Below are 21,966 nucleotides of genomic sequence, written 5' to 3' on the forward strand. Positions count from 1 at the left end.
TAACTGACATATAAGTGGATTGACTCAATAGCAGAATGGAAGAGACAGACCAAAAAAAAATTAGTGAATTGGAAGATAAAACAAAAGAAATTCCCTAATCTGAGAAACAAAGAAACCATGCCAAGACACATCAAAATTAAACTTTTGAAAACTATAAACTAATGCAAATGTTGAGAGTACTCAGATAAAAATGACACTTTACTTATAGGGTAAAAACAATTGAAATGGCAATGCCTTATCAGAAACCATGGCGACAAGAAAGAACTGTCAAAACAGAATCTTATACCCCACAAAATATTCTGCAACAATGAAGGTTTCAAGACAGTGTAAGATTAAGGAAACTGATGACAACTGATTGCCATTAGATATGACCTAAGAAGAGATGTATAAAGAAAGTTCTGTAAAGCAAAAGAAAACAATTCAGGAAGGAAGTTTAGAACACATGGGATGATAAAAGACTATGTGAAGGAAAAATATTGATAAGTGCAGCAGGCTTTCTTTCTATTTCTGAGTTTTCTAAAATATGGCTGATAGTTGAAGAAAAAATTGTATCACTGTATGATATGGCTCTAAAGCCACGTGGAGAAAATATTATGACAATTCTAAGATAAACAATGACGCATAAAGGGATGTAAAATGAGGTAAAATTTTTATACTTTATCAAACCAGACGATGATAAGTTGTGTTTAATAAGGCAATATCTAAAGCAAACACTAAAAATGTAACACAAAGAGATATACTATAAAACACTACAAATAAAATAGAATTCTTAAAAAAAATCTTCAAATAACACAGAAGTCAGGAAAAAGAAAGAAAAAAAACTGAGAACAAACAGATAATTAAAAAATGGAATGTCACGTCACACCTAAGCCTTAACACATCAAAATTATATTAAATAAAAGTGAAGTAAATATGCCAATTAAAGATAGGGATTGGCAGAGTAAGTTTAAAAATATGGCCCAATTATATGCTGTCTACACAAAAATCACTTCCAATATGATTATACAGGCAGGTTGCAAGTAAAGTGGTAGACAAAGATGCATCATGAAAAATTTGTTCAAAGAAAACCAGGACTGAATATTTTCATATCAGATAAAGTAGATTTTAGAACAAAAAAATCCAGAGACAAATGAACTTTATGTAATAATAAAAATTCAATCCACCAGCAATATATAGAAATTTTAAATTTTATTCACCAAACTATAACTTCCAAATATGTGAAACAAAAATGGAAAGAATTGAAGGAAGACATATAACAATCAAAAATTATATTTGGAGATTTCAGCATCCCTTTAAACAACTGATAAAACAACTAGACAAAAATTATCAAGGATGCAAAACAACTCAACAATGCTATCAACCACAGTAACTATTCAATATTTATAGAACACTCAACAACAGCACACTGAACATTGTTTTATTATTATTATTATTATTATTATTATTATTATTATTATTATTATTTTGAGACGGAATCTTGCTCTGTCACCCAGGCTGGAGTGCAGTGGCACGATCTCGGCTCACTGCAACCTCTGCCTCCTGGGTTCAAGCGATTCGATTCTCCTGCCTCAGCCTCCCATGTAGCTGGGACTACAGGCACCTGCAACCACTCCCAGCTAATTTTTTTTTGTATTTTGTTGTAGAGACAGGGTTTCACTGTGTTAGCCAGAGTAGTCTCAATCTCCTGACCTCGTGATCCACCCGCCTGGGCCTCCCAAAGTGCTGTGATTACAGGCGTGAGCCACTGCACCTGTCATGTACATTCTTTTCAAGTGGACATGGAATATATACCCAAGCAGACCATATCCTGGGTCATAAAATAAATCTCAACAAATTTAAAAGAATTGAAATGTGGTTCTCAGACCACAAAGTAGAAATCAATGAGAAAGATAACTGAAAAAATTCCAAACAAATGAAAACTAAATAACCCATCAATCAAAGAAGTTTCAAGATAAATAAAAAAATATAAAATATATTGAAAATAAAAATACCAAAATGAAATTTATAGGAAACAGCTAACGTAGTCCTGGTAAGACAATTTGTATCACTAAATGCATGCAACGTGAAAGAAAAAAAATTACCAAATAAATTTTTAAGTTATCATCCCAAAAATCCAGAATAAGAGTAACAAAATGAACACAAAGCAAACAAAATAAAGAATAGTAATGATAAGAGAAGACATAAAATTGAATACAATAAAGAAAATCAATACAAGGCTTTCTTCTTTGAAAAGCCATCTGTAAAACTGACAGACCTCCAGCAAGACTGACAAAGAACAAAAAAAGACTCAGATTTCCATTATCATGAGTGAAATTATATGTCATTACAGACATTACTTACCTCAAAAAGTTAATAAAGAAAAACTACAAACATCTTTACACACATACATTTGACAACTTAAACAAATAGGCTTCTTCTTTGAAAAATACAACTACCTCAACTTACACAATATGAAATAGATAATTTGAATAACCTCATATCTATGAAAGAAACTGGCTTCATAATTTTAAAACTCCTCCCAAAGAAATACCATGACCCACACATGATATCACCATTTGATAGAGAATTTAACCGCATTTTTAAGGATAAAGTGGTATCAGCTTTGTACTGTATCTCCCAGATACTATCTCTCTTTTAACTTATTCTATAAGACCTTTAGTACCCTAATACAAAAACCATATAAAACTATTATAGGGAAGGGAAATCACAAACATATATCTCTAATGAACATTAATATGGAAATTCTCAACAAAGTATCAGCAAATTAAATTCATCAATATATACAAATAATTATCCATCATGAGCAAGAGGGGTTTATTCTATGTATACAATGCTGGTTCAGTGCTCAAAAATCAATAAATGTATTTCACCACATTGACAGGCTAAAGAGGAAATATTCATGGTCATATTAATTGATGCATTAAAAACATTTGCCAAAATTTGGCATACATTCATGACAAAATATCACAGAAAAGCTAATAATGGAAGAAAAGTTGCACAGCATAATAAAGAGCATTTACAAAACACATAAAGTCAACATTATACTTAAAGGTGAATGCTTTAAGTATTCAGTGAATGCTTCCCCCTTAAGATCAGGAACAAGGCAAGGATGTTACTTCTCACTACTCTTATTCAACCACAGTGCTATACATTTTAGGCAGTGAAATAAAGCAAACAACATATATGAATGCATAAAAGATAGGAAATAAGGAAATAAAACTGTCCCTATTTGCAGATGATATGATTTTCTGTAGAAAACATCAAGAGTTCTACAATAAAATATAAACAAAAAGAAAGGAAAATCATCCTGGAACTATTAAATAAGTTCAACAAGTTTGCAGGATACAAGATAAACAGCAAAATCAATTATGCTTCTATATACAAGTAATAAATATGTGGACACCAGAATTAAAAATTCAATGCCTTTTTTTATCCTTTGAAAAAAAATGAAATACGTGGGTATAAATCGAATAAAATGAGCACAGGATTTGTATCCTGAAAACTGTACAATGTTGATGAAACAAATCAAAAATTTAAATAAATGGATGGACAGTCTATATTCATAAACTGGAAGGCTAAACACAGTAAAGAATGTAATTCTTCTTAAATTGATATATAGTTTTTACAAACTTTTAATCAAAATACTGGAAAGATTCTTTGCAGATACAGACAAGATTGTTCTAAAATTTATATGGAAAGGCAAAGTAACTAGAATAGCTATAACGACTTTGAAAAAGTAAATTTGGGAGAATCAGGCTACTGAATTTCAGTAATTAATAGCTACAGTAATTAATACTGGGTAATGTTGGTGGAAGGCTAAGTACATATGTCAATGGAATAAACAGAGCACCCGGAAATAGACCCACATATATACATACACATATATCAAAGCAATTAAATGAGGAAATAATAGCCTTTTCAACTAATAGAGGTAGAGATATGGTAATACACACAGGGAAAAAAACAACTAAAAAGGTAAAGCTTGATACAGGTGTCACACATTAAACAAAAATTAACTAAAAATGAATCATAAACTGAAATGTAAATTGTAGAGCTATAAAACCTGTAGGAAAAGAATAAAAGAAAATCTTCAGGATACAGAGCAAGAAAGAGTATTTTCAGATGTGACACCAAAAGCATGAACCATCAAAGTAAAAATTGATCAAATGGATATCATCAAAATCAAAAATGTATATATTTGCTCTGTTAAGAGCATGAAAAGCAAAGCTATAGAATGAGAGAAAATGCTTGCAAACTAAATATCCGAAAAAGGGCTATGATATGGTATGGCTGTCTATCCCCTACAAATCTCATGTTGAAATGTGATGCCCAATGTTAGAGGTGGGGTCTGGTGAATACACCATGAATGGCTTGGTGTACTTCCCATGGTAATGAATGAGTTCTCATCCTGTGAGTTCACATTAGAGCTGGTTGTTTAAAAAAAAGCCTGGCATGTCTTTTATTCTCTCTCACCATGTGATGTGCTGGCTCCTCTTTCAGCTTCCATCATGATTATAAGCTTCCTGATGCCCTCATCAGAAGCAGGTGCTAGCACCACAGTTTCTGTACATCCTGAAGAACTATAAACCAAAATAAGTCTATTTTCATCATAAATTACCCAGTCTTAGGTCTTCCTCTGTAGCAATGCAAATGGACTAACACAAAAAAATTGGTACTAAGGAGTCGTGCATTGCTATAAAGATACCTGAAGATATGGAAGCAAGTGTGAAGTTGAGTAATTATTAGCAGAGGTTGGAAGAGTTTGCTGGGCTCAAAAGAAGACAGGAAGATGAGGAAAGGTTTTAAGCTCTTAGAGACTGGTTAAATAATTGTGATGCAATGCTAATAGACATATAGAGAGTGAAGAACAGGCTGATGAGGTTTCAGACAGAAATGAGGAATTTATTGAGAACTGGAGGAAAGGTCACACTTGTTATGCTCTAGCAAAGAACGTGGCTACATTATGTTTATTTCCTAGGACATTGCAGAAGGCTGAACTTATGAGTAATGACTTAGGGTATCTGGCAGAAAATATTTCTAAGAAGCAAGGTGTTCAAGAGTTGATAAGGTGGCTTCTAACAGCCTACACTCAGTTGAGGGAGCAAAAAAAATACTTAAAGTTGGAACTTATATTTAAAAGGGAAGCAGAGCACAAAAATTTGTAAAGCCATAACCTGGTCATGTGATAAAGAAGAAAAAAGCATTTCAGGAGAGGAATACAGGAAGACTGAAAAGCAACCACTTGCTAAAGAGCTTTGTATGACTAAAAGAAAGCCAAATGCTAAAAGATATGACAATGGGGAAAAGGCCTGGAAGACACTTGAGAAATCTCTGAGGCAGCCCCTCTTGTCACAGTGTCAGAGGCCTAGGAAGAAAGAATGGTTTTGGGGACCAGGCCCAGGTCCCTGCTTCCCAGCACAGCCTCAGGACACTGCTTCCAGTATTCTGGTTGTTCCAGCTCCAGCCATAGCTCAAAGTGCTCCAGACATAGCTCTGTCTGCCACTTTGAAGAGCATAAGCATTAAGCCTTCATAGTTACCATGTAGGGTTAAGCCTGCAGGAATGCATAATGCAAGAGTGAAGGAAACTTGGCAGCTTCTACAAAGACTTCAGAGGATGTATTGGAAAACCTGGGTGCCCGGGCAGAAGCCTAGTGTGGAGGAGATCCCTTATAACCAAAATCTACTAGTGAAGTAATGAGGGCGAAATGTGGGGTTGGAGCCCCACCCACCCACAGAGTCTCCACCAGGGTACTGCCTAGTGAAGCAGTGGGAAGGGGGCCACTTCTCTCCAAACTCTCATGATAGAGACACCAGCAGCTTGCAACCTCGTCCTGGAAAAGTCACAAAGGAGGAGCTGCCCAAGGCCTCGGATGCCCACCACTTGCACCAGTGAGCCCAGGATATGGGACACGGAGTGAAGGATTATTGTGGAGCTTTAAGGTTTAGTATCCGTCCTGCTGGGCTTTAGTCTTGTGCTCAGCCTGTTGCCCATTACTTTTGGCCAGTTTCTCCCTTTCAGAATATGAATGTTTACTCAATGCCTATACTACTATTATATCTGGGAAGTAAATCACTTGTTTTTGGTCTCACAGGCTCATCGGGAGAAATAACTCATCTCCAGATGAGACTTTGGACTTGGGTCTTGGGACTTTTGAGCTAATGCTAGAATGAGTTAAGCCTTTGGGAGACTATTGGGAAGGCATGATTATATTTTGCAATATGAGAAAGTCATGAGATTTGGGTGGCCAGGGGCAGAATGATATGGTTTGGATATTTGTCCCCTCCAAATCTCATGTTGAAATATGATTCCTAATGTTGGACATGGGGCCTGGTAGGAGGTGTTTAGGTCATGAGGGCAGATCCTTCATGAATGGCTTGGTCCCTCCCCTTGGTAATGAGTAAGTTCTTACTCTGAGTTCACCGAAGAGTTGGTTGTTCAAAAGAACCTGGCATCTTTCTCTCTCTCACCAGGTGATGTCCTGCCTTCCCTTTCACCTTCTGTCATGATTGTAAGCTACCTGAGGGCCTCACCAGAAGCAGATCACAGCAACATGCTTCCTTTACAGCCTGCAGAACTGCGAGCCAAAATTAACTTCTTTTCATTGTAAATTACCCAGTCTCAGGTATTCTTTTATAGCAATGCAAAAGGACTAACACAAGCTACTATCTAGACTATATAAAGAACTTTCAAAACTCAACAGTCAATAACAATCTGATCAGCAAATAAGCAAATTATACAAAGAGATATTTCATCAAATAGGATATGAAAACAAAGAAGTTCATGAAAAGAAATTTGACATTATTTGTTCTTAGAGTCACGCAAATTAAAACCACTGTGAAATATTACTTCACACCTATCAGAAATGCAAAAGTAAAAAATAATAGTGACAATGCCAAATGCTGGAGAGCACGCAGAGATTCTTGTTTACTCATGCAAACTTGGTGGAAAAGTAGAATGGTACTGCCACTCTGAAAATTCACTGGGCAGTTTCTTAAAAAAAAAATAGACAATAAACCACCATGAGATCCAGAAATTGCAATTGCACTCCTGGACATTTATCCCAGAGAAATTCAGACTTCTATTTATAAAAACCCATACAAAATTGTTTATAGCAGCTTTATTTGTAATGGCCCAAAACAAGACACAACCCAGAGGTCCTTCAGGGATGAATGGTTAAACAACCGTGATACATCCATATTAGAAAATACATTCCAAAATGGAAAGGAATGAGCTATTCATACACACAACAACCTGGATGAATATCCAGAGGATTATACTGTATAAAAAAAAGCCAATTACAAAAAGTTACATGCTATATGATTCCATTTATTTAACATTCTTGAAATGACAAAATTATAAAAATGGAGAACAGATGATTTGTTGCCAGGAATTAGTAGTGAGTAGATGGGAGGAAAATAGGTATAGATTTAAAAGGACAACCTAAGGGATCCTTGTGGTGATGAGAATGTTCTCTGTCTTTAATATATTGACAATATCTTGCTTGTGATATTGTACTGTAGTTTTGCAAATTATTGCCATCGGAGGAAACTGAGCAGAAGGCACATGAGATATCACTGTGTTATTTCAAACACATTCATATATTTCTAAAATGATCTCAAAATACAAAGTTTAATTGAAAATACAGGATGGCCAATCAAATTTGAATATTGCGTGAGACATAGTTATACTTTAAAAATTCATTGTTTATTTCAAATTCAAATTTAGCGGGTTGTCCTCTATTTTATCTGCCATCCCTGGGTAGAGGAAAATTCTTATGCAGTTTCTGTGGCACGAAGACCATGATGTATTGAGGAGCAGAAATGCAGGCATGTTCAGTGCACACAAAAAGTAACAAGTTGTGTTTAGTTGAGCTGTTTACTATCTTTTGAACACAACCTTCATTTGAGACTGAAATATGTTAGGCAGAGATAGAGGGCCTAGTCAGTACCTTTTCTATACAGGTACTTCCCAGAACAGAAGGGAGCACCTCAGCGTGCTAATGCAAGAACAGCATTTCTTCCAGTAAATTGTTTGTTATACAGACTTCTTGGTTCTCCTCTCTCTCCCTCCTTTGCTCATTCTTGCTTTTTGTTTCTTTTATTGTTCTCCAAGCACTATTCTATATGCTCACAGAACTAAAAACTGAAGCAAAAGCTGGATTTAAAAAAATAATAATTTCTATTTTATTTGGGCTTCTGCATTATGAATTATTTATTATTGCTATAATATTCCAAGAGTTCTCTTCCCCCAATTGTCCATAAATATCCCTTTCAGAGCTTTAGCTTGACCCCAAGCATTCTGGAAGATGAGTCATCTGAAGTCATGCTCTCTGGTTTGTTTGCTTGGAAGTGTCCCCCTACTCAAAAATCCTTTCCGCTAGTCTGGGGATTTTAGAGAGGATACACTAGAGGGGTTCTGGACCCATGAAAACCCTACAAAAACAAAAGGATTATTTAGGGCTTTTACTTTGAGAAATGGAGCAAGGTCTGCTTACCAGAGGACATGGTAAGGCACATGCTGAAGTAGAGAGGCACCCTTAATTAGCTGCTGTCTGTGATGGAGTGGCTGGAGTGTTCCTGTCCTTCCAGCAGCATGAGGCACAGAATGTCATGTAGACATCATCAAGAATGAGACCTTGGCTTATCAGTCATCTCTCCCACTCCTGAGTCTGTCCCCAGTATTGTGTGCATCGAGTATCTCTCCTATCAGTTCAGCTGGGTCTTTCCTTTGTAGAAGCAAATTTCTTTTCTCTGAGTTATTGCTTGCCTAGAATTTTCATAATAAACTTGAATCAACATGAACAATCTTCAAAGAATACAGAGTGACAATGCATTGTACCTTCTCATCTTTGAGTCACACAAATATTGTGGACTATGTGATAACCTGGACTATACAGTGCTAGGGCGCTTTGCATTGTTTACAGAGCTGTACAAAGGAGCCACACAAAATCAAGAAGCAGGGAGGCAGTGAAAGCTGTTACAACTTGTCAGTAACATGGCTGTTCTGGAACATTTGTAGAGCGGTGATCAGAAGCCTTTGCCTGCTGCACGTGCCCATCAATAAACAGAGAAAGAGAATAGAAGCATCTTCCTCTCTTACTTTGCCAAGTGGATGCAAGAAATGAATCTATCCTAATCACTTATTTGTATGGGCCTTATGGAATGTATTCAAAACAGAATTGGAAGGACTTTACCTGGGAGTAGTAATTCTTTATCAAATTAAAACCTGTGCGTTAATTTATTACCTAGCAGGTAGGAGGCAGTGTTGGTGAAGAACCTGGTGAAAGAAAATGAGTACATTTTCTAAAGCTTGTTGAAGAGAACCATTGCAGCACCAAAAACTGATAGTGGGATTGGCACATAAAATGGGCACTCAATGAACATTTTTTGAGTGAACGAACCAGAAAGAAAAGTGGAAAGCTCTGAAGATAAACTTTTCCCACTTTATGATTTTGACATTAGCAGGCTTACATCAAATCATAGACGCTGTCAGTTAAAGGCGATGCCCTATAGAATCTGTAATTACTGCCTTCCTATTGATATTTGCATTCCTCTACCCCTCTCCAGTACTGTAAGCTATGTCGAAGCACTCATTGTTTTGTATCTGAATGATTTGATAATTTCCTAGAAATATCCCTGACTTAATTTCTTCTCCTTTTTTCAAACTATCCATTCTAAAGTTAACCTTCACAAAGCCTATCTTCTTACTTCTCATACTGTTTTCCACAAACTTTGATGACTCCTTATTGCTTGCAGAACATACTCCACTCTCTTTATGATAGGCTTTATGTGGCCTGTAAGCATCTAGTCCAAATGCCTATTGCTTCTAACTCAATTTTACTAGTTGGCTCATTGTGCCCAAATTTGCTTATCCCATCATCGTTTAAAATCCCAAACTTTCTTTAAATTTCATCTGTAACTTATCTCTCTTTTTCATTAGATCTTTCTATTCTGCTTCCAACCTTGGCACCTAGAGACACTTCCCTTAGGACTCCTGTAGTATTTATAGTTACACTGATAATGTGGCACATTTCATACCTTATCTTCTGTTATCGTGTATCTTAAGTATGGGGCTACAATGAGCTTGTAAGCCCCTTCTTTGTGAGCTCTGCTTTATAACTTAAAAAAATAGCAACACAGCATCATTTTATTAATTTAATAAGGATATCAAGACAATATCTTTTTCTTCTCTCTGATTTGTTTTTCTCATGGTTCAATGAGACATATTTCCTCTTCCAGTAACACAATTGCAAACACATGGTCCGCTGGTGTCAGGGCCATGATTTTATCTTTGGTTGCACTGCAGGTGTTCAGCTCTCCAGATTCGCCACATCTGTTACCAACCGATAGTCAAGAACCCCATCTCTTGTGCCTGCATACACTTTAGGCACATGGAAGGAGAGTTACCAGCTCAGAGATGCCTAAGACTCCATGTGCCAAATCATATCTTAAGTGTTGCAATGAGCAACAGGGCTCTCAGCAGGGGGATTTTGCTCCCAACTGAAAGTTTGACAGCAAAGAAATCCTTCATGCTTGTGCGTGCGATGTAGACTAGTGAAGCCTCAGTCGAGGCGTTTATTTTCCCCTAGGAAGACCCTGCGGTTAGATTGAATTATGTAAGAGCATCTCAGTCTCCACACTGATAGGAAAGTATGCTGTTGTCTGTATTTGTAATAGAAAATAAGAAAAAAGTTGGGGAAAGTCATGTCTGAAAGCCCTGGGTTTTATTTTCCCTGTTGGTTACTATGGATTTAGACTTTTGCATTAGTTACACAATTTTTATTATGGTGCCAATGTATTTGGCATGCCAGCATATGTCCCAACACAGTATATGTAAAGCTACATGGCACACACTAGAAATTGGGGAAAAGCATTTCCTTCAGTTTTTTTTTAAACTCTGTTAGTACAAATACAGAAATATGAGACACATTTTACAGAGAACTGGACTGGAAGTCCAGAGATTTATGTTCTAGAAACAAGCGTCTAATTCATAATCTAATTTGAACTTGCTGGCAGCCCGAAGAAAACTACTGTTTCCCCTAAGCCTCAGTTTCCTCAGTTTTAAAGCACACATGATATTAACCTCCTATGCAAAAACATAGGATTGATACATGTTATCTGACAGGAGAATGGTTTATAAACTTTAGTTTGTTAATTTTATATTATAAAATATAATATAAACATTGTATGTATTTACTGCTATTATACTAAGTACTGAAGACCTAAGATAGAGATTGTCAAAGCTGAGGAGTGTTACTAAGGAAAGGCATTTAAGAAGCAACAATGTTTAGGTAGAATTTCTGAAGATACAAATTGTTACTGCTGCAGAGAGAAGGAAAGACATTATAAGCTGCAATGTACATCACAGGGTTGCCATGAAAGGATATATTTTTAACCTATGCTATGCTGATGAATGTTAGATATCAGAAAGATCCACAGATATTTTTATTTTAGTGTTAGGTGCTAAGGATACGGTAATGATGAGCCAAGTATCATTTGGGCCTCAAGGAGTTTACAAAGAGAAGATTATTATACTAGAGACAGTTGATGAAAGTTTGACTAGAGGGATAAAAACTCAAGGATGTGCACGTTTTAGCTTCTTATTTCTCCCTGCCTCTAATCAGATATTTCTATTGCCCTTTCAACTTCACTTGGCATTTACTTGAATAGCAATTACATTTTCCTCCAGTCTTCTCTCTTGTTCCATGGATCTCTGCAAAAGATATTACCCAGTCCATGTAAATTATTATGGCCAATAAAGTAACACTAGCAATCTCCATAACTTGATATCTGAAGCATAGTTTTGAGTTTTATAAAATATTCTAACAAATACTACAGACAGACTTTGGATCATGCCAGATAATAAATTTTGGCCTTATGAAGTAAACAAGAAAATATCAATACCTGAGATAATTTGTGCCCCTGAATATAAGGAGATGCTTCTAGAACAGGATGTGCTATTGACCCCATCTGCAAGGTCTGGTAGAGCACAAGGGCACCTCCAAAGAGGCCAGGGGTCAACATGGTGGGCAATCTGGTGGGTTTCCCTTACATGTCTATCACCAGGAAGCTCTATTAGACAAGGAAGGGCCCAAGACCTAAAAAGACCAACATTTCAGGTGAGTTGTCTGGACACAAGCCAGGGTCCAAGTTGTAATGTACTATTTGCCACTTTATCTTTGTCCTTTCTCACACTATTTTCTCTCCCTGCCACATCTTTGCTCATCTCCCACTCCTGCCCTGCCCATCTCCATTCATTGTCCAAGAAGCTTCTCAGAGCTTCAGCCAAACTGACTCAGTGCCCCTTTTCTGTGGCCTGATAACATCTTGCAAGCAACTTTTATGTGATCTTTCTCACCAGGCTGTGTCTCCCTTTTCAACATCCCTGGAATTAGCAGTGTCTGGCACACAATGTCACTCAGTGTTTGAAAAATGAGGTGGATGGTTAGATGGATGGATAAGTGAATAGATGTATGTATGAATGGAGATAACTCTAAAATAATGGAATTGAAAAATAAAGATGAGCATAAGGAAAAAGTAGAACTGGAATTCAAGGTTAAGCCCAATAATCATGAAGAAGGATGGAATGATGACTTTCAAAGTGTTGTAGTAAAACTCCATAAATTTATTCTGCCCAGATTAGAATTGGTTCAAAGACAAAGCTGTGAAATTTAAGTGAGTTTTTAAGGTCAAGGAGCTGGTGAGTGTCAGAGAAGACTTCAAATCCAAGTTCATCTGAATCTACACATCCATTTATTTACCCGGTCGAGTTATTTCTCTAGGCCAGAGAAGCATAGCACATTCAAAATTATTAAAACCAAAACTTCAAACTATACACCAGTGCAATAAATAATGCCGATAATCTTCATTTTAAAAATTTATTTTTGAAAATATAAATAAAAATAGTATTAAGGAGAAATAATACACGGAAGAATTTCATACAGTTATCCTAATTTTATGAAAAATATCCTTCTTTCAGAGTAGAACGTATTACCTGTTTTCTACCTTGGTAGAGATTAATTTCAAAACTTAGTGTGACCCTGAATTTGAAGAATCTTTATCCTCAGTCCAGACATTTTGAACCACAGAGAAATATTAAAGTAATTGTTGTTTATTGTCAACATGTTCAAAGTTATTCATAATATATAAGACTTTAATATAGGGGAGTAAAACGTAATTGTAAAGATACGCCTAAAAGCTTCTTTTCACTTCTGTATAGCAAGCTCTTTTTTACAACCAACACTTACTTGCCCTTTGGCTAATGACACTCTGCAATAACTGTATACTATTTGTTTAGAGTCTTACCTCAAGTCACAAATAAATATTTTTAGCAACCCAGTGGTACACTATCTATTTTTAAGAGATGTTAATTTTGTTTATAGAACAATGTTGTGAAATTACATGTCATTAAGTTTGTTACATTTTTATAAAATAAGTTGCCAATGGCAACATATAGTAATGAACATGAGTACTAATATTATTGAGTGGTAACTTACTGACAGGCACTGTGGTAAACTCTTTACATGGATTACTTATTTTAATACTTACTTTAAATTTTATCCAAATGAGGGGACTGCTGCCTGGGAAGGTTAATGATTTGCTTAGGGTCAGAGAGCTGTAAGCGGCAGAGACAGAATTTGAATCCAGACCCGCTGACTCTAGAGCTGATATGAGTGTGACCAGCTTCACTAAACAGCGAGACGCTTTCAAAGAAGTTACAAATTCACTGTTCCTTTCTCTCTCTCTCTCTCCCTCTCTCTCTCTCTCTCTAGGGATAGTTCTTATTTTGTCCTTGGATGAAGACTTCTATACGTCCCATGAACATGTTTCTGGTAACTCTTCAGTAATACAGAGTCCTACTGTCACTTTCCAATGTAAATACAGCCTCACTTCCAATTTCAAAAGGTCCAGCCTCATGCAGAAATCAGCACGTTAGTGAACATCCTCCTCTAGCTTGGGCTTCTGCCGGGGACCAGCCTGTCATCAGAAGAGACTGTGTCTGGCTTTTCTTCTATTCTTGTTCATCTTCTCATAACTCTCAGGAAAGTATTTCTTGCTCCTCTATTCTGGAGGGTTGGAGACAGGGAAGGAATAGATACAAGAAATATAGGAACATTGCTACTTGATTGTCTTGGTATAAGCTGGCTTTATATTCCCTGTGCCTGGAAGATGATTAAACTGATGCAATTTCCTGTAGAGTATTTTCTCTCTTTTTTTTTCCTTTTGCTTTTCGCATTATTAGGGAATCTATCTTCTGAGCTGCCCCTGACACAATGGGTTGTATCTCTTTTCCTTGTGGTCAATTATCTTTTCTCAAACATCTAAAACCCGGTATATTTAGATTCTCTGTAAGGAAGTTTTCATTGCCCCTCTTCATAACTCCATTTGATAGGATATCACAGAACCTGCAAACCAGTTCTCTCAGTCATGTGGCCCCATATGAGCCACGGGAAGTGTCATTCAACACTTCTCCCCATAACCCTGGAGATTGCAGGCCCAGCCCAAATCCCTTCCATGTCTCATCTGCCAGCTCATCTCAACCCTTACGTTCCTCTATGCGGGGCTCTCTCTGGGTGGCTGTGCTCACCTTGCGTAGACTCTGGACTCCATTCCAGTCTGCCATCCCTGATGTGGCACTCCCCTCACTCTGCTGTCCAATATGTTCTTAACACTGTATTCTTTATTCTTATGTTTGCAGGCTAGGGTTGGGGACTTGGGACTTCTCTCTCAAGAAATTTTCTTTCTTCATTCAGTTTTTTCTTCCTCATCCACTTTCTCTTAGTTTATCTCTTCCTGTGCATTTCCTTTCTGAGTAATTCAATCTTAAACCATTAATTGGGACTACCAAAGTGACCATTCATTGGGGAGAGGGGCTAGTATGGGGTTTCAGAGCCTTAACAGAGTGAAGAAGGCATGCACATGGCAGGAAAGCTGAATGTGAGGCATTGCAGCTTAGATAAGGCAAGAAGATTACTCATCTATGAAGGCATCCCAGCACAAGGTTTGGGGGCCCAAGTAGAGTGAGACTGGCATTCAAACAGGAGAAACTCCTGCTGTATGGAATCGAATCTGGAGCAGCGTGAGGAGGGTGCCCATTTGGGGGTGGCAGCTGGCATGGAGTGTCAGAGTCCACACAGTATGAGGAGGACATCTATGTAGCACCTAGCATAGCACAACATGTTGGAATCTGAGTGAATGAAGAGGGCTTTTACATGGTGAATGGGGAGATGGTGATGCAAAGTGTGGTCAAATAAACACAACATAAAATACAACATAAAGAAATATAATAAGGTTAATGGGAACCAAGGTTTTTATTGTTGAGGAAGTAATTAAAATTATAGAAATGGGGAAAACTTGTACAGATCCTAATTATTAGACTTGAGAGTAATAGTACAAATTGATAGAGATCTATCCACCATTGATACACCTATTTATATAAATACATATTCATATACATAATTTTATATGTATATACATAATAGTTTTATATATAATGGTTTTATATAGGCTTGTATATAGGTGTAGAGATATATACATATATAAACATACATATATCTGTGTCTCTGTGTGTAAATGTGTGTTTATGTGAATTCCCCAGCTCTGTCGACTCAGAGGGCCTGATAAAAGTGATAATGCAATGATGTTGAGAACACCTAGTACCAATATCTTGGCATCTAACTACTATTCTTCAAGTAAAGGAACCAGGGCTTTTTGTAGAAATGACCGATTCCAGGTCTAAGGCAGGTGAAGTACAGAAGAAACCTGGTACATCTGCCAGAAAGTAAAGATGTGATCAAAGAATGGTTGAGGCATATCAAAAAGACGGAGAAGCCAACTTGAGTGAACTTCCACTGGGACATCTGGAATAATTTGAGCATCCAAGTAAGTGATATTAAGGGGTCACAACCTCTTAAATAAAATAGGTATCCATGAGTTTACATGATATAAATAATCAATAAAATGTTTTCTGTGAAATTGGCTGTTAATATAGCTTCAAATAAATTCCCCTAAAATACCACTAAATTGCAAAGGGAAAATAATATCTTCATAGTGGAGAAAGTGGGAAAACACTTCAACTGCACAATGTGAATACCACAATTAATGATAGAAGTAGAAAGTGTGTTGCTACCTGATTGGATGCAGGGAAAACACAGCACTATTCTTGTTATACTTCTGCCAATGATGCATAACCTGTATCTAACAATGAGATCCCCAGATATACCCTAATAGAGGACATTTTACAAAATAGCTGTTCCATAGACTTCAAAAGTGTTCAGATTACAAAAGTCCTAGCAAGAGTAAGGAATTATTTCAAACACAAATAGACTAAAGAGAAATGAAAAATAAATACAATATGTGATTCTGAACTGGATCCTCTTGCTATAAAGGACATTACTAGGACAAGTGGTAAAAGCTGAATGAAGTCTGAGTATTAGAGAGTAGCATTGTACCAATGCTAATATTCTGATTCTAATTGCTGTGCTTTTCCATGGAGCAGAATTTCCTTGTTTTAGGAAATAAGTACTTCCATATTCAGGGATCATGGAGCATAAGTGTGGCAACTCATTTGGAAATAGTTCAGGTAAATTGTTCTTTGTTAATTATAATATTTTAGTCATCCTACAGGGGTATAAAACAGATATCCCCAAACCCTGGGCCACAGCCTGGTATGGGTCCATGGCCAATGTGGAACCCAACTGTACAGCAGGAGGTGAGCGACTAGCAATTGAGTGAAGCTTCATCCATATTTACAGGTGCTCCTTATCACTTGCATTACCACCTGAGCTCCACCTCATGGCAGGTCAGGAACGATATTAGATTCTCATAGGAGAGCAAACCCTACTGTGGACCATGCATGCGATGGATCTGGGTTGCACTCTCCTTATGAGAATCTAATGCCTGATGATTTGTCACTGTCTCCCATTACCCACAGATGGGACCAACTAGTTGCAGAAAAAACAAGCTCAGGGCTCCTACTGATTCTACTTTATCAGAAGTTGTATAATTATTTCATTATATATTACAATGTAATAATAATAGTAATAAAGTGCACAATAAACATAATGGGGTTGAATCATCCCAAAACCATCCCACTCCCATCCCACAGTCTGTGGAAAAATTGTTTTCCAGGAAACCGGCCCCTGGCACCAAAAAGCTTGGGGACCTCTGGTATAGAACACTAGAACTTATTCGTCTAGCTAGCTATAATTTTGTATCCTTTAACAAGTTAATAATATATAGTATAGTTGCAAAAAGCTGGAATGAGAATATTGAATGCTCCCAACACAAATAATTGATAAATGTTTGTGATGATGGATATACTAATTACCCCAATCTGCTCATCACATATTATATGTATGGAAATATCCCTATGTACCTCATGAATGTGTAAAATTATTCTTCTTAAATTAAAAATACAAAATAAGGTTTTGTACTATACTTGCAAATTTTCTATAAATTTGAAATTCTTTTAAAATTTAAAGAAAGTAAAACTGAACTTCATTCAGTCTCCAATCTAAGACATAGTTAAAACCTTGACAGGTGTGAGAAGTTTACAAGCCATTAAATTGGCTGTGGTCTACATTTCCAAAAGTTTGTATTTTCATTTTGTTCTGAAATTTTACATTAGTACTTCATATCTCTGATACTGGAGTCTTGAAAGAAATTGCATATTATCATACCTTTACACTGTAATAATAAATCCCAAACTTAATAAATCCAGACAGGAATGAAAATCATTAAGGATTTTTAAAGGTTGTTTTAGGCCCAATCAATTACTTGCTGGGCTAATGCCAGCAACTATGTGTTCAACTGTGAATTAAGAGAACAAAGTAAAGAGTGTGTACAAAATTCTGGTAATATAGCACTGAATGACTAGCTCTAACCAACAAAATGATTTCAAGATTTTATGGTAGTTTTCAACCCTCTCTGCTAACAGAGAGAGGCCCATTAGTAATATAATTTTATTTACGTTTCACTCATTTAACTTCACTTTTCCACATACTTATGATAAAGACCACTGACAATGAGACATTATTTCTAGAAAAGTAACATTTGTTCTTTTCTAGCCATTTGTGCATCAAGAACAAAGAAAAACTATTCTACTTACTTTTGGCTATTCTTGTGTTCCAGAACCTTAAATGTTGTGTTCATATGAAGAAAATATATTTAATACAACATAATACCTCCTCGGTGCTTTTCTCTTAAGGATAGGTCAATAATTTTTGTACTAAAATCTAAATATAATTATGCAAAACAATAGCTTTCCTACTGACTCTTACTATTTAGTATTAAATATTCCAAGTCTCAGAATAAAACTAACATCTCTCAAATCAATGATCATAGCCTCTGCCCCAAAAAATAAGAGGGAAATAATGAAATGAAATGAAATGGGCAAAAATGATTACTAAATGATTAGTGACACTTAGTGATATTTTCTTTTCTTTTTTTCTTTTCTTTTCTTTTTTGAGACAGAGTCTTGTTCTGTTGACCAGGCCGGAGTGCAGTGCCACAATCTTGGCTCACTGCAACCTTTGCCTCCCAGGTTCAAGAGATTCTCCTGCCTCAGCCTCCCAAATAGCTGGGATTACAGACATGCACTACCATGACTGGCTAATTTTTGCATTTTAGTAGAGGTGGGGTTTCACCATGTTGTCCAAACTGGTCTCGAACTCCTGACCTCAGGTTATCCACCAGCCTTGGCCTCCCAAAGTACTGGGATTACAGGCATGAGACCAGCCGGTAGTGACATTTTCTAAAGGAGAAAAATCATTTTACAATATCAAAAATTAATAAATATCAAATAAGTTTAGATATTGAATGTTAGCCATTTTCATCAAATTTTCTAAATCCAGAATTAAATGTGATTGTCTGTCAATGGACAGAAAATCTTTATCTCCAGATGCAACTTTTCTTTTGAAGTTAACCTCAATTCTCAATTAACTACTGGATCCTTCTATTTGGATGAGGCACAGAAAACTCAAAATTGTCATAGCTAGGGGAATATGAATTACAACCACAATTAGACAACATTAAACACCCACTAGAATGCATAATATTAAAAAACAAAAACAAAAAGACAACAACAAAGACAGTGCCAAGTATTGTCATATTATTACTGGAATTTTCATACACTGCTGGTAGGGATGTTAAATGGTATAAAACTGTTCTGTTCCTAAAAGAAAAGAAAGCATAAGTCCACACAATTACTTCTCTACACACACACACAAACACACACACACACACACACACACACACAAGTTCTTGGTCTGTGGCCCAACCTGGAGTACAGTGGCACAGTCCTAGCTCACTGCAGTTTTGAACTCCTAGGCTTAAATGATTCTCCCACCTCAGCCTCTCACAAGTAGCTAGAACTACAAGTGCATGCCACCATACTCAGGTAATTGCTTTATTTTTTGTAGAAGCAAGGTCTTGCTCTGCTGATCTCAGGCTAGCCTCAAGCTTCTTGTCTCAAGCGATCCTCCTGCCTGGGCCTCCAAAAGCACTGGGACTACAGTTGTGAGCCATCACACTCAGCCACCAGCCATATTTTTTCAATAGCCACAACTGGAAATAATTGAAATGCCCATTATCAGGTGAATAAGTAAACAATTTGTGCTGTGCACCTTCCATAGAATACTGCTCACTAACAAAAAGTAATCGACGATTTATAGACACAATAACAAGAATAGATCTCAAAATAATTATATGGAGCAAAAGAAAGTAGACAAACATACATATTTGATGAACTCATTTATATAAAATTCCAGAAGTTACAAAATGTATCAGTAGTTGCCTGTGTAACTGGATAGGAATGGCAGTAGTAAGTGGTAGGAGGGAGGATTAAGAAACGGGCAAGGGGAAACTTTTCGATGTTTGGATATGTTCATTATCTTGATTGTAGTGATGGTGTCATGGGCGTATGCACATGTCAAAACTCATTGGATTGTGCGTTCTAAATATGTGCAGCTTATTTTATGTTAATAAAATAAATATAAATATCTAAGACTGTAAAAATTAAGATACACATAGCTAAATCTCAGTTTGTTCCCTTCATGTTGTATAAGTTGGCATTCATCTCCTTTACCAGTATCTTATTTACAATTGCACATTGATTATCCCTCACCAGAAATGTTTAAGATTTTAAACTTTTCAAAAAATTTTATAATATTTGTATTATATACACTTACCGGTTGATTATCCCAAATCAGAACATTCAAAATCCAAAATGCTTCAGTGAGCATTCCTTTTGAACATCATGTCCACACTCAAAAAGTTTTGAATTTTGGAGCATTTTGGATTCCAGATTTTTGGACTTAACGCTTAACCTGTACCAACTACTAGTTACTGAAGGTGGAATTTGAAAGCATCTTAGACATCCTTTCTCATAAACTTCATCCAAATAGTCACTAAATCCTGCCAAGCCTACCTTTCAAAATCAATCTAGAAACTCTCCCACACTCTTTATTCCTACTCCGGATAGTTGGGTGGAAACCTTTTAGACCAGGAGTTAACAAATTTTAGCTTCCAGGACAAATGGACCTGCCAACTGTTTTTATACAACCCATGAGCTAAAACCATTTTTTAAATTTTAAATGATAGAAAAATACTGAAAGAATAATATTTCATAAAACATGGAAATGATTTCATATTTTAATTTCAGTGATCATAAATCCAGTTTTACTAAAATTTAGTTATATATACATAAATATATGTATTTTGTATTACGTATGTATGTGTAAATGACTGTATACTGTCATTCCTGTATACAGTTGTATATGGTTGGGGCTAAAAAAGTAAGACTGAGTAAAGGCAGACAAAATATTATCTGGCCTTTTACAGAAAAAAAAAGTTTGCTGATCTTTATCTAAGAGCATCTCTACTCTTGGTTATTGCCGTGGTCTCCTAATGGTACCCTTGTCCTAGTCTCTTAACTTTAACCTCCTCATGGCTTCCAAAGCAACATTGTAAAAATATGCACTTTTAAAAATCACTCCTATTCTGTTAAATCCCAACAGAATAAAGTTCAGTTTTCTTATCATGGTATACAAGGCCCTTCACACCTGATCTCAATTTGCCTTTTTTATTTTACTATTTGCATTCCTTTCATACTAAAATTTTTAGAGTTCCCCAAATACACCTTGCTTTAGCATAACTGCTTGCCTTTGTGATTCCATTTGCCATCTGACAAACGCTCATGTTGAAAACTAATACTTGAAGTCATATGCATCAAAGCTATGGTGTCACTTAGCTCCATTCCAACTAGTCATAAGTTTTTCCTTATTTTTGTACTGTAACATTTTATACATACATTAGTGTGGACATTGTTGCGTCGGATTAAAGTGTTTATATGTTAGAATCTTCTTAAAGAAGCAACTGTGTTTTATATAACATTTATCACCCAAATATTGCCAACACATGCTTAGTAAATGCTTTATGGAATAAACAAAAAGAGACAAGAAGAAAAGCGGAAAAGAATATAGGGGGAGAAAGAAAAAGAAAAAAATTGTCTTAAAGGCAAAAAGTAAAAAAGAAAAATATAAAGGGAATAAAAAGAAGAGAATATATGAAGGAAAAAAGAGGAAACAAAAGTACTGAAAGAAGGATAAAAGGAATAAAGAAAAGGAAGAATGAAAAAAGAAATGTTAGAATGAAAGAAAAACAAGAGAGGAAATGAAAAAGAAGGAAGGAGGAGCAGGAAAGTGGGAGGGAGGGATGGAGGGAGGGAGCGATGGAAGACGTAAACAGGAAAAATCTGACAGGAAAGAAGAGAAGGAAGGAAGAAAAGAAACAGGGAAAAAAAGAAGAGAAGAAGAGAAAAGGGGAAATGAAAGGCAGAAAGGAAGGAAGGAGTGAAGAAAAATAAGGAAGAGATAAAAATAAAAGGAAGACAAAAAGCAATAAAGGAAGAAAGATAAAAGAAGGAAGTAATTGAAGAGAGGAATATAGAAAGACATGAAAAATA

The sequence above is a fragment of the Pongo pygmaeus genome, chromosome 17, assembly GCF_028885625.2.
Source record: "Pongo pygmaeus isolate AG05252 chromosome 17, NHGRI_mPonPyg2-v2.0_pri, whole genome shotgun sequence".
NCBI classification, from domain to species: Eukaryota; Metazoa; Chordata; class Mammalia; order Primates; family Hominidae; genus Pongo; species Pongo pygmaeus.